The sequence below is a fragment of the Alosa alosa genome, chromosome 4 (genome assembly GCF_017589495.1).
Source record: "Alosa alosa isolate M-15738 ecotype Scorff River chromosome 4, AALO_Geno_1.1, whole genome shotgun sequence".
NCBI classification, from domain to species: Eukaryota; Metazoa; Chordata; class Actinopteri; order Clupeiformes; family Clupeidae; genus Alosa; species Alosa alosa.
Window position 1 is genome coordinate 24399335 of NC_063192.1, and position 14622 is coordinate 24413956.

The window sequence follows — 14622 nt, forward strand, 5'->3', positions numbered from 1 at the left end:
GTGAATAACTACTCATCATGAGATGTACAGTATTTCGTAATATCTTTATTCTAATTATGTTTCCCATTGTAATCGTGCAATTTGTAATGCTTTGCATGGACGTGCGCTGGTGTGCGTTCATGAATGATAGAAGGATGGTGCGTGCACCTGCCAATATGACTGTTGACATGCGCTCTTAAAATAGCATATGAACAACTCGCCATTGACTTCTGACCAGGTGTGAAAAGCGAAGGTCTCGCTTTCACGGGTCTCACCGTTAGTGAGCCTTAATTCCCTACACGCAGCTCCCACATAGCATATACACTGATAAACGCATACAGTTCCCGACGTGCATCACATACACCGACCCGCGGCGTTTCAAAGCCTACCGTGCTAGCGACCGCTACAAACATTACATTTAAAACAACCACAATGCATGTCAGTTCAGTCTACTACATTTATTTATCAACATACATAGCGAACAGTGAGGTATCCACTGATTCAGCTCCATTGTTCATTCCGTAGTAGCAATAAACTCACTTTTGAAACATTCACAACACTCACGCATCTTGTTTGCCAACGTTCTGCTGGGTACGTCCGAATACTGGTCCCCTGGGGAAACACGAACCGCATTGGAGCCAGTTCCTTATTCACTGTCCCGGGACAGTGGAAAGTGGGTTGTTTGGCGCGGGGGTGGTGAGTTGGCGTGTGTTTAATTAGTTTATTATTTGTTCTGATTGTTGCATGTAAAGTCCCTGTCTGTATGTAAAGTATATGTGTGGCCATTTATGTACTTTGTATGGTAAAATTATGTGTTGTGTCATATGTTATGTATGTGTATGGAAAAGGTCTATAGTTATTCCTTATGTATTACACCCTGTTGGACAGTGAGCTCTACCAATTCACTTTTGATTGGTAGGCCTATTTAAGGAGAAAAGAGAGGGAATGGAGGAGAGGGCTGGGTCGCCGTCCTTCGCGATTCAGAGTTCGTGGCGAGAGGTGGCAAGCGGGTTGTTTGGGGCGTCGGAAGCGATGAGTGCTTCCGGGGAATCTGAAAAAACCAGACCCATTGGAAATGGCGTTAGGTGGACTGGGATGTGATCATGGATTGTTAAGCATGGATAAGTTTGAAACTAGATCTAATGATTTGGAGGAGTTGTCAGGGGAGCATGATAGTGAGAGTACTATAAGCGAAGGTGACGAAAGGTGAATGGAATTTAATTCAAAGAGCATCGAAGAAAAGAAAAGGAAATACTAAACTAGATGAAACGAAAGAGTTAGGACTGAGGTTAAAGTAGTGATTCGATTTCAAACCCCTGTGTATTAAACCCATTAAAAGTCAGTGAAGCAATTTATAAGCAAATAGGAGAAGTTAAACTCCGTCAGAACGCTAAGAGATGGTAACCTGTTAGTGGTTTGTCAAGACAGTGATCAGAGAATGGGATTGATGAAACTTAAAAAGCGTTACTGGGGAAAAGTGTTAAAGCCCAAGACTGGGAAGAAAGGGGTAAAATAATGGCGGTGATATCTGGAGTATCGACAGACTTGTCAGAAGAAGACATTAAAAGCAATGTTAAACGAGTTTCGAGTCAGCAAAGTCAAGCGTTTGCAAGTACTTAGGAATGGAAGTAAAGGACCAAGTTTGTCTGTCTTGTTAGTGTTGGATGAGATTAAGATGCCTGAACGAATCATGATTGGGTATGTAAGTTATATGGCGAGGACTTACATCCCCACCAACTAGATGCTTTAAATGTCAGCGATATGGACATATTTCTTCTGCGTGCAAATCAAAACCCAGATGTGCTAAATGTGGAAGCTAACATGAATATGGTAAATGTCGCGGAAGGAACGAAAATCAAGTGCTGTAATTGCGAGGTGAACATAGTCACGACCTACAAAGGGTGCGAAAATGCATAAAAAAAAGAGCAGTTCAAGTGCAAAATGTTAAGGTAAAAGAGATCATTACTTATGCTGAAGCCATTAAAAAGGTTGACAAAGAAAACCAAGCAAAATCAAAGGGTTAAAGTAGGTATGGCCCCTTTAGATTTAACCCCTAGTCAAGCTCAAACGACCCAGAAATGTTGTAAGGTAACTGAAGATACTTTAATTGTGGATAAGAAAAGTTTCATTGCTTTTATGGTGGAAGTGGTTAACTGTTCAGCCCAAGTGGCAAGTAGAAGTGATAGAATTAAAATAATTAAAAGAGCAGCAGAAAAGTATCTAGAGATTCATGATTTGTCAGTTGACTCTATTCATAACATGGTATTAGGAATTTCTGATAGCCAGGTACCAGGTGGCAGTTAAGTAATGAGTCTATCAATTTTACAGTGGAGCGCCAGAAGTTTAATTGCTAATGGTCAGGAACTTAAAAACTTTATTGAGGAATTAGATATTAAACCCAACATTATCTGTATACAGGAAACCTGGTTAAAATCATCACTTGATTTCATAATATATGGATATACAGCAGTGCGTAAAGACAGGGATACTGCAGGAGGTGGAGTGGCCACATTTATTCAGCAGGGGATTAATTACAGAGCTTTAAATGCAGATAAAGAGGTTGAAACAGTCCTGGTTGAGATCTGGGTAGGTAAAACTAAGATTAAAATCGTCAACTTTTATAACCCTTGTAAAAGAATCCTGAGAGAAATGCTAGACAATATGTGTGAGGAGGGAAATGGGAAGCTAGTATTATGTGGAGATTTTAATGCACATAACACTCTGTGGGGAGGTACTAAGGTGGATGAAAATGGGAGCACTATTGAGGAGTTTATGGATGATTATAAGTTGGTTTGTTTAAATGGCGGAAGGAATACTAGGTATGATCGTCTCATGGAACAGGATCAGCAATAGATCTTACATTAGTATCTGATCAGATAGCAGGGGTAAGTGAATGGGAGGTTAGTGAAAATTCTCTTGGCAGTGATCACTATATTATTTGGTTAGGTATTAGAAATCAAAATGTGTGCCTTGAAGAGAATTGGTTTCCAAGATGGAGAATGAAAGAAGCAAACTGGGAGTTATATAGCATGAAGGCAAGTGGCAGGCTAATGGGAATAATGTCAGAAATGAGTAATGATGTTGATGAGTTAAATTCAACAATTACAAATATTTTATGTGAGTCAGCGGAGGAGGTTCTTGGCAAATCTTCTGGGATGAGGAAAAAGAAGAATGGTACCTTGGTGGTCAGATGATTGTAAGGAAGCAATTAAAGCCAGACATAAAGCTTTCAAAATTGTTAAATCAAATCATTCCTATACCAACTTAATGGAATATAAAAATTACACTCAAGGGTTAAAAAGAGTCATAAAAGAAGCTAAAAGGACATATTGGCGTGACTTTTGTGGTAAAATAGGAGCAGAAGTCAAAGTGGGTGATGTTTGGAGCATGATTAAAAAAGATGGGAGGCATTAGAAGGGAATTTTCTCTACCTGTAATTAAAAATAATGATAAAGAGGCAGTAACTAATCAAGAGAAAGCAGAGATGCTTGCAAAAAGTTTTGTTAAGGTTCATAGTTCAAAAACCTAACTGATGAGGAATTGTCTTGGAGAGTTAAAGTTATGGATGAGAGTAAAAGGGCTACTGGGGAAACATGTAATAAACGAGAGTGTACTAGATAAGGAATTTACGTTATTTGAACTTAGGAGAGCGTTAAATGGGGTTAGGAATACTTCACCGGGGAAGGATGGTGTATGTTATAAAATGATTAATGAAGTCAATGATATGGCTAAAATGATAATTTTAAGTCTTTACAATAAGGTTTGGGAGCAAGGAAGATTGCCTTTGGGCTGGAAACATTCTGTAGTGGTTCCTATTGGGAAACCAGGGAAAGATAAGACTGAAGTTAAAGTTACAGGCCAATAGCATTAACATCTAACTTATGTAAGCTTATGGAGAAAATGATCACTAGAAGACTAATGTATGAAATTGAAAAAAGAGGTCTTGTCTCCCCACACCAGAGTGGGTTCCGTAATGGACGTACTACGATGGACCCTGTTGTATGTCTAGAAAATGAAGTAAGGAAAGCACAAGTCAGTAAAGAATCAGTCTTAGCAACATTCTTTGATATAGAGAAAGCGTATGATATGCTATGGAAGGAGGGACTGTTAATTAAGCTGAATAGAATGGGTATTAGTGGTAAGATGTTTAACTGGATTAGAGACTTTTTTAAAGGATAGAACAATAGAAGTGAGAGTTGGGGTTAATTTTTCTAACATCTATTCAATAGAAAACGGAACACCTCAAGGTAGTGTATGCAGTCCAGTGCTGTTCAACATCATGATTAATGATGTTTTCAATACAATAGGCGACATTAGAATTAATAGAGCATTATATCTCACGATGATGGAGCTTTGTGGGTAAAAGGGCCTAATATTGATAATATTACAACCAAAATGCAACTGGCTATTAACAAGGTAGAAAAATGGGCATGTGAGTGGGGTTTTCATTTGTCTATAGAGAAGACTCAATTTATTTGTTTTTCAAAGAAAAGAATAAATCCCACACTAGAACTTAAGTTATATAATCAATCATTAAAACAAGTTAACGTTATTAGGTACCTGGGAGTGTGGTTTGATGTCAAGTTAACATTTAAGGAACACATACAGAAAATAAATGAGAGGTGCAAAAGGGCATTAATGTTTTGAAATGTTTGTCAGGGTACAACTGGGGAGCCGTCAGGGATGTCCCTTAAAAAGATTTATATTGCACTGATAAGATCAGTGTTAGACTATGGATGTATTGTGTATCGTTCAGCATCTAAGACATTGATTGGTGAAATCAATAGAATGCAGGCTAAAAGTCTGAGGATATGTTGTGGTGCATTTAGAACATCTTCAATACCAGCATTACAAATAGAAACAGGAGAAATGCCCTTAAGCCTTAGGACGTATTAAGTTGAGTATGGCTTACTGGATTAATTTAAAGGAACATGATGTATCACACCCCACTAAGAAAGTTCTTAACGAGTGTTGGGAATATGGTAGATCCCAGATTTGTAGCTTTGGTTGGGATGGTAATAAAATAGCAAACCAACTGGAAATAGATGGTATCAATTGTAGTAAGACTGTGCCCCTGGTAGGAACTCCACCTTGGTTGTTTTGTTCTCCTATGGTAATTATGGAAACCAAAGAGATAGCTAAATCTGGAGGAGTGTATCAGAACGTTAGAGCAATATCTAGGAAGTATGTATTATGATACAACACAGGTCTATACAGATGCATCTAAAGATTCAGAGGGTAAAACAGGTATTGCAGCATATATCCCTGATCACAAAATCTCTATTAAAAGAGAACATCAGACCATCTGTCCATATTTGCAGCTGAAATGACAGCTATTATTATTGCATTACAGTGGATAGAAGAAGCTAGGCCCCCTAAAGCAGTTATTTGTTCTGATTCAATGTCATCTCTCACATCTATACAAAATGGAGAATCATCATGCCGACAGGATTTATTGAATGAAATTAATAATATAATATTTGCAATCAGTCAACAGGGAATATCAATCCAGTTTGTATGGGTACCTGCTCATAAAGGAGTTGGTGGTAATGAGGAAGCAGACAAGCTGGCAAAAGAGGCAACTAAGGAAGAGGAAGTTCAGTTAAACATTCCTCTCAGCAGATCAGAAGTTAAGGTAATCATCAAACACAAAGTTAACTTAATATGGCAGGCTGAATGGGATAAGGAGAAGAAAGGTAGACATTTATATAATATACAAAAGAATATCCTAAATAACAAACCTATGTACCCAAACAGACAAGAGGAGGTTTGGTTTACAAGGATGAGAATAGGCCATACTGGTTTGAATAATAGCTTACATGTTGTAAATAAACATCCAACTGGAAAATGTGAGTTTTGTGGAATGAGAGAGGATGTAGATCATGTTCTTTTAAAATGCTTAAGATTCTCCAGACAAAGAGAAAAGCTAAAGAGGGAAGTGAACGCAGCCAAGAAAGCCTTCTCTTTAGACACCTTATTAGGTGAGCCTAGATCAGGAAACATCCCTAGTGCTGTCATCACATTTATCAAAGAAACACAATTAGCAAATAGGATTTAGTTGGTTGTTTTGTGTTTTTTTTTTTTTTTTTTATTTATTTATTTATTTTTTTTATGATTTTCCTTGAAATAACATCCAATTGATTGCATCTCAGTCCAGTAGATGGCGGTAATACACTTTGCCTGTAAACTGCCATAAAACCTGACAGAAGAAGAAGAATAATGGAGGAGAGGTAGTTTGGAATGGCAGAGTACTGCGTCAGCTTGCTGCGAGGCTGAATGTGTGAGTTTGTAATGCCTATGATGGCCAGTTTTCTTTTCTTTTCCAAAGTATTTTTGTTTGTTTGTTATTTCATATATTGCACCTGCGCACTGTAAATAAACCTGCACCTTTATCACTTAAAACTCGAGAGCTATTTGTTGTCTGCCAACCCTTCAACCACTGGAGTTTTCTGGACACGCCCATCCCTTAAATGTGAGTTGGGGGTTGCAAAGCCTCTCTCTCACACCAGGTTTAGGTGGTGTATGATAGCGATTTTTAGACAACGCGCTAGTCCCCTCCCTAGGTTGTTAATTTCCACACCCCTGGGCGCAATGTTTAAAAAATAAACGTGCAAAATAGCGAATTAAGCTTTGCGCGGGTGAATAACGAGCTTTACGCCATGCGCTGGAGCCCAAAATACAGCCCTATACACGATTTCAATGCCCTTATTAAGTTTCGATTTCTGGAGCTCACAAGCCAACGGAGAGCTGCCGCTAGGGGCGCGTCTAGATTTCTAGGCTAGCAGCTAGTGCAAGATAGTCTGTGTTTTTCATGTCAAAGCGAGCATAAAAAGCATTAAGTTCATCAGGGAGGGCTTTACTCACATTCATCATAGGAGGGGACTTTCTTTCAAAGCCAGTGATGGTTCGGAGTCCTTTCCACACTCGTGCTGGATCACCCTCCAAGAAATCAGCTTCAACTCTGTCTCTATAGCGCCACTTAGCATCTTTAATAGCTCTACGTAAACTATAAGATGCTGCTTTGTAATCCGTCATCAGAGGCGGACAGAATACACAGCTTCATTACTTGAGTAAAAGTACAGATAGCCTTTGCTAAATTTTACTCAAGTACAAGTAAAAGTACAACAGTCAGATGTCTACTTTAAGTTAAAGTACTGAAGTACTTGTTTTTAAAAGTACTTGAGTATCGAGAGTACAAGAGTACATTTTCTAAATAGGCTATTGCATTACTACTGCCACAGTGCTTACATTTATGTACAGAAACGTCCTACATGGAGTTATGAAAAATGTTAATGTTAATACCTTGGAGAATGTAAAAGGAATTGAAAGTAAAATCAAGTCATTTTCATCTTTTTACCATGTTGCCAGGGATGGGCAGTATTTCTAATACATGTATTTAAAATACAAAATACTATTTTGTATTTGAAACACTTGAAGCGAAAACTATCATTAACTTGTTCAGAAAATCGAACTGGCGAGGTGGGGCCACAGGTTGGCGAGGTGGGGCCACAGGTTGGACCTGCTGCGTCTTCATCCATTGTTTCGTCCATGGTTTTGTCTCTTATCTAAATCTGACCATGGAGTTGACTTTGGCGGAAAGCTGAAGGTGATTGCTGATAGGCTGTCCCAATCAGTGGCGCCTGCACAATCCAATCACGTTTGAGAGGGAAACAACAAATTGAGGGTTTCCGAGATTTTTCTTTTTTTCCTTTTTTTTAGAAGAAGTAACGGGTACTCACGGTTATGGATAGAAATGTAGTGGAGTAAAGAGTACAATATTTGCCTCTCAAATGTACTTGAGTAAAGTCATGAGTACTCCCCAAAAATGATACTCGAGTAAAGTACAGATCCTTCAAAATTGTACTCAAGTACTGTACTCAAGTAAATGTACTCCGTTACTGTCCGGCTCTGTCCGTCATATCCCCTGAAATAAGCCCAGCATTATAAGTCATGGTGCGTGTCTTTAATGCCGTGTCTATTCTCACTTCTCTATCCACCCATGGCTTCTGGTTAGGGAAGCTTCGGATCTTTACAGTTGGGATGATGGAATCGGTTAGCATATTGATGTAACTCAATGATACTGCCGTAAACTCATTGATGTCAGCAGAGTTCGTCTTGAACATCTCCCAGTCAACGTTGGGCGTCCTGTAGCCTGGCTAAGGGCGTCCTGTAGCCTGGCTTCCGATTGGTCAGTCCAGCGCTTGACCTCCTTCGTCACTGGGGGGTCCGTCTGACTTCTCTGTTTAGGCAGTAGGAAAACAGCGGCATGATCTGATTTTTCGAAAGCTGGGGGGTATTCCATCAACCTCGCTAATGAAGGCGGCGCTTAACAGAAATAGCCTGGCTTGAACTAGCGTAGACTTTCACTTGGGGTTGAAGCCGTTCCATTCACTCAAGTTAGCGGCATCTTGGCCTCATTTATTCAAGCGAGGTTTAGTTCAGCTTCATCTTTGCTCATGCACGAGGTAGAAAAGTAGACCAAAACAGTAGATTGACGAAAAGACGATATATGTTGTAAAATTAAGACAATACTAGATGATTTCTGTCGTTAGGCAAGCGCCATCTACAGGATTTTCATCCAAAGTCGTCAAATTTAACATCGAGAGAAAAAAATAGATTGCCTACAGAAATTGGAGAATAATGAAAGCATACATTTAAAACAACAATGCTAATGGTTTGAAATCAATTGCGAGTTTGATTGGCTTCACTCTTGAACACATAGACTATAGCCTACAGTCTATGCTTGAACAAAACGAAAGGAATGAATAAATAGTATAAACTCAAAAACAACTTTGCCATATATTCAAAACTATCTATAGCCTACGTTCTTATATTAAAAGAATTCACTCCAAATTATTGTCTAGGTGTAGGTGGTCATAAAATAAATTAGTATCAACATAATAGCCTGTTGTCTCCTATAAGTCCCAAAGTGTTTGAAATAAAATGATCTGAAATGCAATGGCTTTCAATTCAATTTATGCCTAGTTTTTGATCTGTGTAGCACACAGTTGATTTGACATTCATGAACAATCATCGACACATGAAGCCGTTTTAATTATTAGCTGCCTAGGCTACAGAATAATTATCCTTTGGCTTGCATCAGATATAATATAGCCCACTGGCAAAGCTGTCACTGAACAACCAACCAGATGTGCATGACCCTTTATCAGCAGTAGACATATGTCTTTCATCAAAGATTATAACTAAAAATGCCATTATCAAGGTGATAAACAATGTAGCCTTAATACTTCGTATGGGAAGCGAACCTGCGAACACGCAAGAATGTAATTCCTTTCTAACCTATCATTCATGGGCTTCTTGGGTTCATGGGTTCCTCGGCTTTTTCCGAGGCAAACCATCATCATTCCGCGTCATTCACGTCACGTAATGTGTGAGTCAGAGGCATAGACAGTAAAAGTTCAGTTAGCCGTGTCTCAGTAAAGCATAGAATGTTACAGTCCCTGATGTCTCTTTGAAACTGTATCCTCGCTCTTAGTTCATCCATCTTGTTCACAAGAGACTGGACATTGGCTAGGAGAATGCTAGGCAGTGGAGGCCTATGGGCTCTATTCCTCAATCTGTTACGGGCCCCGGCTCGTTTTCCTCTGTGTTTTTTCCTTCTGCGCCAAGATGCGTCTCCATGGTTCCCTGATGCATCTCGGAGAATCTCAGTCAGCTAGGTAGAATCGTCGATTAAAACATCCCGAAACAAAAAAGGCAATTCATTTCCGATGTTTCTGAGTGTAAAGCCATCATACGAAATCAGTGCAGTGGAAAAGTGCAAAAAATTAGGGGTTAATAAAAGTTAAGAGTAACACCCATATAGGCTACTTCAACCCTTTATTTTCAAAGGTGATTCAAGTAAGGAAGAGCATGGCTCAAAGTAAAGTAACTAGGACTGAAACTACATCAATTCGTCAAAGTGAATAATTTGTGTCAACTCGCCATGTAGATTTATTAACGCACCCGTGATCTACATCTCCATTTACCAAATGTTTTAGACCGCACGTTGAGAGATTTATCCATGGCTATGGATAAATCTATTGCCTATGGCTATACCGTGAGACTGAGACGCTTTTTGTTTGTTCGAAGTGCATGTTTAGGGTGTGAGGGGGGAGTCGATGTGCTTTGATTCCAGCTTGTTAGTTGTAGTCTTTGCGATTAAAAACACTTGTGTGTGTGTGTGAAGTATCCAAACAACGATAACGCTTTCATTATGGCTGCTTTAGCCACAGACCTTGAGCTACTGTACAGTGGATAGGGTTCCATTTAGAAGTGTCCACTTCAATTGCGCTTTCCGTGATTTACACAGCTGCGTGAAATATACTGATATGCAAAACTATTAACTTTTCGCCAAGAGGTGGCAGCTTAAGTCCGCTTGATACTGTAAGCCATTGGTTCCCAAATGAGATTTTATTTGGGTCGCCAGCATAGCCTAGTGACAATTTATGTAATAGGCCTAGCATTGGGCCTACCTTAGGCTATAGTTTGTTAACAGTCACGGTTTTGTCATAACTCCCTCTATGCATTTTTGCATTTAGAATAGCTCTGAACGGGGGCTTAACACGCCGCAGGGGGGCTTGTGATATCTCAATCGCAAAATTAAACAATATTTCTATTGGGCGCCTACCATGGACTAGGCTGGGTGAACTCAGCCTGATCTGCCAGCGATTTCTTTTTCAACTTCTTAAAAGATTGCGCTTGGTCTGGCGAAAGACAGATTAACCATGGACCTCATAGTTGCAAAATGCAAGGGAACATGAATCAGCCTATTATTTGCACAAACAATAACGGACAGTAGCTCTTCAACTTGGCCCATTAAGATGTGTATGAACAGTCTAGCAAAGCATTTCATGAATGCCCTTTTGGACATGTCAGTTATTTGCACCACTGGGTAAAACAATAAATTAGACAATAAAGCTGAATATCGTATGAACTAGATGACTAAACTTATGCATATGTAGAAGAAGAAACATTCACAAAAATCCATGACATGACCTCTCTTCTTGATAGCTGTTGAAAACTGCATGGAACTGACAAGGATTGTTTTGTTTAATAATAAATAAATAAATACATTATGCTGCTGCTTTCCCAAATAAAATGTAGCCTACAGGTGTACTGTACCTTTCATCAGTCCAGTTGCAATGGATGGACTGTGATGAACTGCCCTACTTGTGATTGTTTAGAGATTTTAAAGGTTTTATAACAATGCTACAAATTTTTTGGCAAATGCTACAAATCTAGTCACCTTTGCAGTGCCAGTAGGCTACTTTGTGTGCGGCCGCAAACAGACATCCCAAACAAGCAGACACAAAAGTTTCAAGAGTGGGGGATGGAGTAGAAGATGGAGACAAATTCATTAATATGATTTATTTTTCGCAGCATGGATGTACAGGACTGTGTGGCGGTCATATTTTGTACCACTATGCGGTACATCTAGTCTTTCTAGCTGTATGCTTTTGTATCATAACATCGGTTAGAACTGTTTACATGCTCTGCCCCAGTATGCTGGTAATTGTTCATCTCACCAGCGCATGCGCCGTGGGCTGTTGGTTTTGTTGAACGTATCCTGCCTGTCTCCTGTGCTGCTTGTCTTAAAGCAACACCAAAGATTTTTTTTTGTACCCTAAAATAATGTTTCCAAAATCATCAACTCGTAACAGGGTGAACGGCACTTCTGCATTCACTTCGCGACCCTCTATCGGTGATAACCAGACTAGGCAAGTTTGCCGGGTAGCGGACCTGTAGTTCGATGTAATGAGACATAAGAAACTACAAATTTGACTTGCTTTTGATCATGTCACAATACAGCATATATATATCGTTATTTCCAAAGCCGGTGCTGGATAAACAAATAGCTTGCGTGTGACAGAGGAAAAGTGCTTTGGTGTTGCTTTAAGTTATGCTGATTAAAGTTGATGCCGAATTGCCACACACTCTTTCGGTTGTGGGTTATTCCCAACTGGCGTAGTGGCAGCGCAAGTTCACCGAACCCAGCCTGTCACAAAGCAAACGTGACCCCGAATCAACAACCGGTGTTATACGGTAACTGGCTGGACTGTTTACTTTGCCTCTGGAGTTAACGTAACCGCCCCCTTATTTTGCAGATGTGCTCAGCTGATGATTTAGCCTCCGATAGCCTACATGGGGCCTGTACTACGAAGTGCGGTTACTGGCTTATCGGGTTAACTTTGAGAGTAACTTCCCGATTAGCTCGTAGGTCTACTACGAAAAGTGGATAGGTTTTAACCGAGGTATGCTGCCATGGCAATTTACACTGCATCTTAAACCTGCTCCGAGCAGGTTATGTTCTTGTACCAGAGGTTTCCGTTTAACCACACCCTTTATAAGTACCACCCCTCCACTAACAACTTGTCTGCGTACCTGAATGATCCATACGACGGAGCGCCAATCGTGAGGGGCTCTCTTCGCAGAGCAAGGGTTTTTAGAGATGATGTTCTTTATGAAAGATATATTCTCAGCTGAGGGAATTCGTTATCATTGTTAGCTGATCGAGGCAGACGTCTCTAAAGTCACCCGCCGTAGCAATGCCCTTGCGATAGAGCAGATAATGTGCCTTTCGTTGAGATATTTTGCCAGTGGACAATTATTTCATCGGTGATACTGAACATTTGAGCAAGAATAGTCTACTGTATGTCCGAAAATAAATCGGACATACAGTAATACATTAAAATCACCATTTTAACATAAAACTATATTACTCTGCAAATAAAGGCTGCACATTTCCACAGCACCAGGATCCGACCGAATGCCTCCCACAACCCCCTCCATAATCGGCCTTCCACTATTATTTGTGATGGCCAACTCCTCTGCTAGGCCTACTGTAAAACACTCTGGTGCCTTTCCTCCTACAGTAGTGTTCAAAGACACCTTTTTCTTGTTAGCTGTAAAACAGAGGCCAAGTGAAGGCTATAAGCATACAACATTTTCATAATTAAGAAATAATAATGCAAGCTATAACCATATAAACCTACCATTCTGAATAATGTTTTTGTGTTTCATTTTCACCTGCTGCCATGTGCGTTTGGCACTGGTGTTGCATCTGAAATGTTCACAGGATTAGGCATAGGCCTACACTAAATCAGTCAATGGGGGCCAGTGTTGCGCGGTCTGCCTGAAATTAAGCGGTCGTTATGAGTCATAAACAAAATATTTTAATGATATTTGGGTCATTTGCAGGCAGGTCAGTTAAAATTAATTAAATATATATTTTCTACAAATAGGCCTACTTAAAATATCACGAGAAGGCTAGCTAGCATCAATACAGTAAAGTCAACAAAGAAGCTGAAGAAGCTGAAGTTAAAATAATAAAGACACCCTTCAGGAAAAGCGATATAGGCTATGGGAAATATTGGGAAAAAGTTCTTAAAGAAGATGATAGTAGTACAAGTTTCTTGTACTATGGTATATGGTCTATGTAGGCCTACTTCTTGGCCTAGCCATTTAAGTATGACAGCCAAAGCGGGCAGCCTACAGGAATAAATGTTATGGCACAGACTACACAGCCATATCTACCGGTATAGGTCCGCGCATGCATAAAAGTTACCTTAGTTCGTTGTGTTTGTGACTTTAAACAGTGGATGTGCTTTAGTAAAGCTTTGTGCTTCATTCAGCATTATAAACCAGTTCTTACGCTAACATTTTGACCAGCAATGTATCTCTCTTGCCTACCTTGCCTCACCATTTCTGTTTTCGAAAGAAAGATGTATGTCCATGGCCTTCAAATCTTATCCTAGTGTTCTAAGCCTTGGTGGTTGCGTGCGTGCTTGCGCTCTTATTCCCATTCTCTGTCCTGCGCAAACATATGTCCTGCATGCCTACTGCGTGTAGTTCTACTGCATAAAGTTTCGCAAATAAATTAGTTTGTTTTACAGAAATGGCCTACTGTCACACTGTATGCAGGCTATAACCAAAAGCACACATTTTGTAAATAAGCGGGTCGGATCGCGGGTCGGGTATAATTTTGTCCTAATTAATATTCGCGGTCTGAGTTGCGGTCGGGTTGATTAAAATATCGGGCGACCGCGGGCCGCTTGTGACCAAACCCGCGCAACACTGATGGGGGCTACTTAAACATTCAATTATCCTTTAATCTATATGCCCACTTCTGAATTGTGTTGCATCTGTAGGCCATTTTATGAACTTAAAATAGGCAATTTAATTGTTTCAACTCATTTCAGACATTCTGCAAGCTATTAATCCTCTGTAACACATATTTGAGGACATGTGGAAATTAGGGCTGTCAAAATTAGCGCGATAATAACGATCATATATTAATTCGATTAAGAAAAAATGTCGCAATTAACGCACGTTGTCTTTGACCCCTTGAATGACCCGTATTGAGGTGTTTGGTGTTTGCACAGGGAGTGCGACACTGATGAACAGTAGCTGTGCCGCTATGCTGTGCCGCCAAGTGGTAGTCTCATAGAAGGGTGTGCAGCCAGATTGAAAAGAATCAAGTCAAGTCAGATTTATTTTTAAAGCGCATTTACATGCACATAGTGCAATCCAAAGCGCTCCACAAACAAGACACATAACAACAAGACAAAAAATGCCGGATGGAGCGGCGTAGTCGCCAGCGTACCCATGACATCAAGACAAGACAAATACATTTAAAAAATA

General features: G+C 39.9%; 1 long non-coding RNA gene across 1 annotated transcript; it reads left to right on the forward strand.

The window, feature by feature from the left end:
- The first annotated feature begins 1574 nt into the window (after nt 1–1574).
- LOC125293714 lies at nt 1575–6196 on the forward strand. Its single transcript, XR_007193410.1, has 3 exons — nt 1575–1677; nt 5470–5614; nt 6132–6196. It is a non-coding gene; the product is annotated as an uncharacterized LOC125293714 (long non-coding RNA).
- Nucleotides 6197–14622: the final 8426 nt, after the last annotated feature.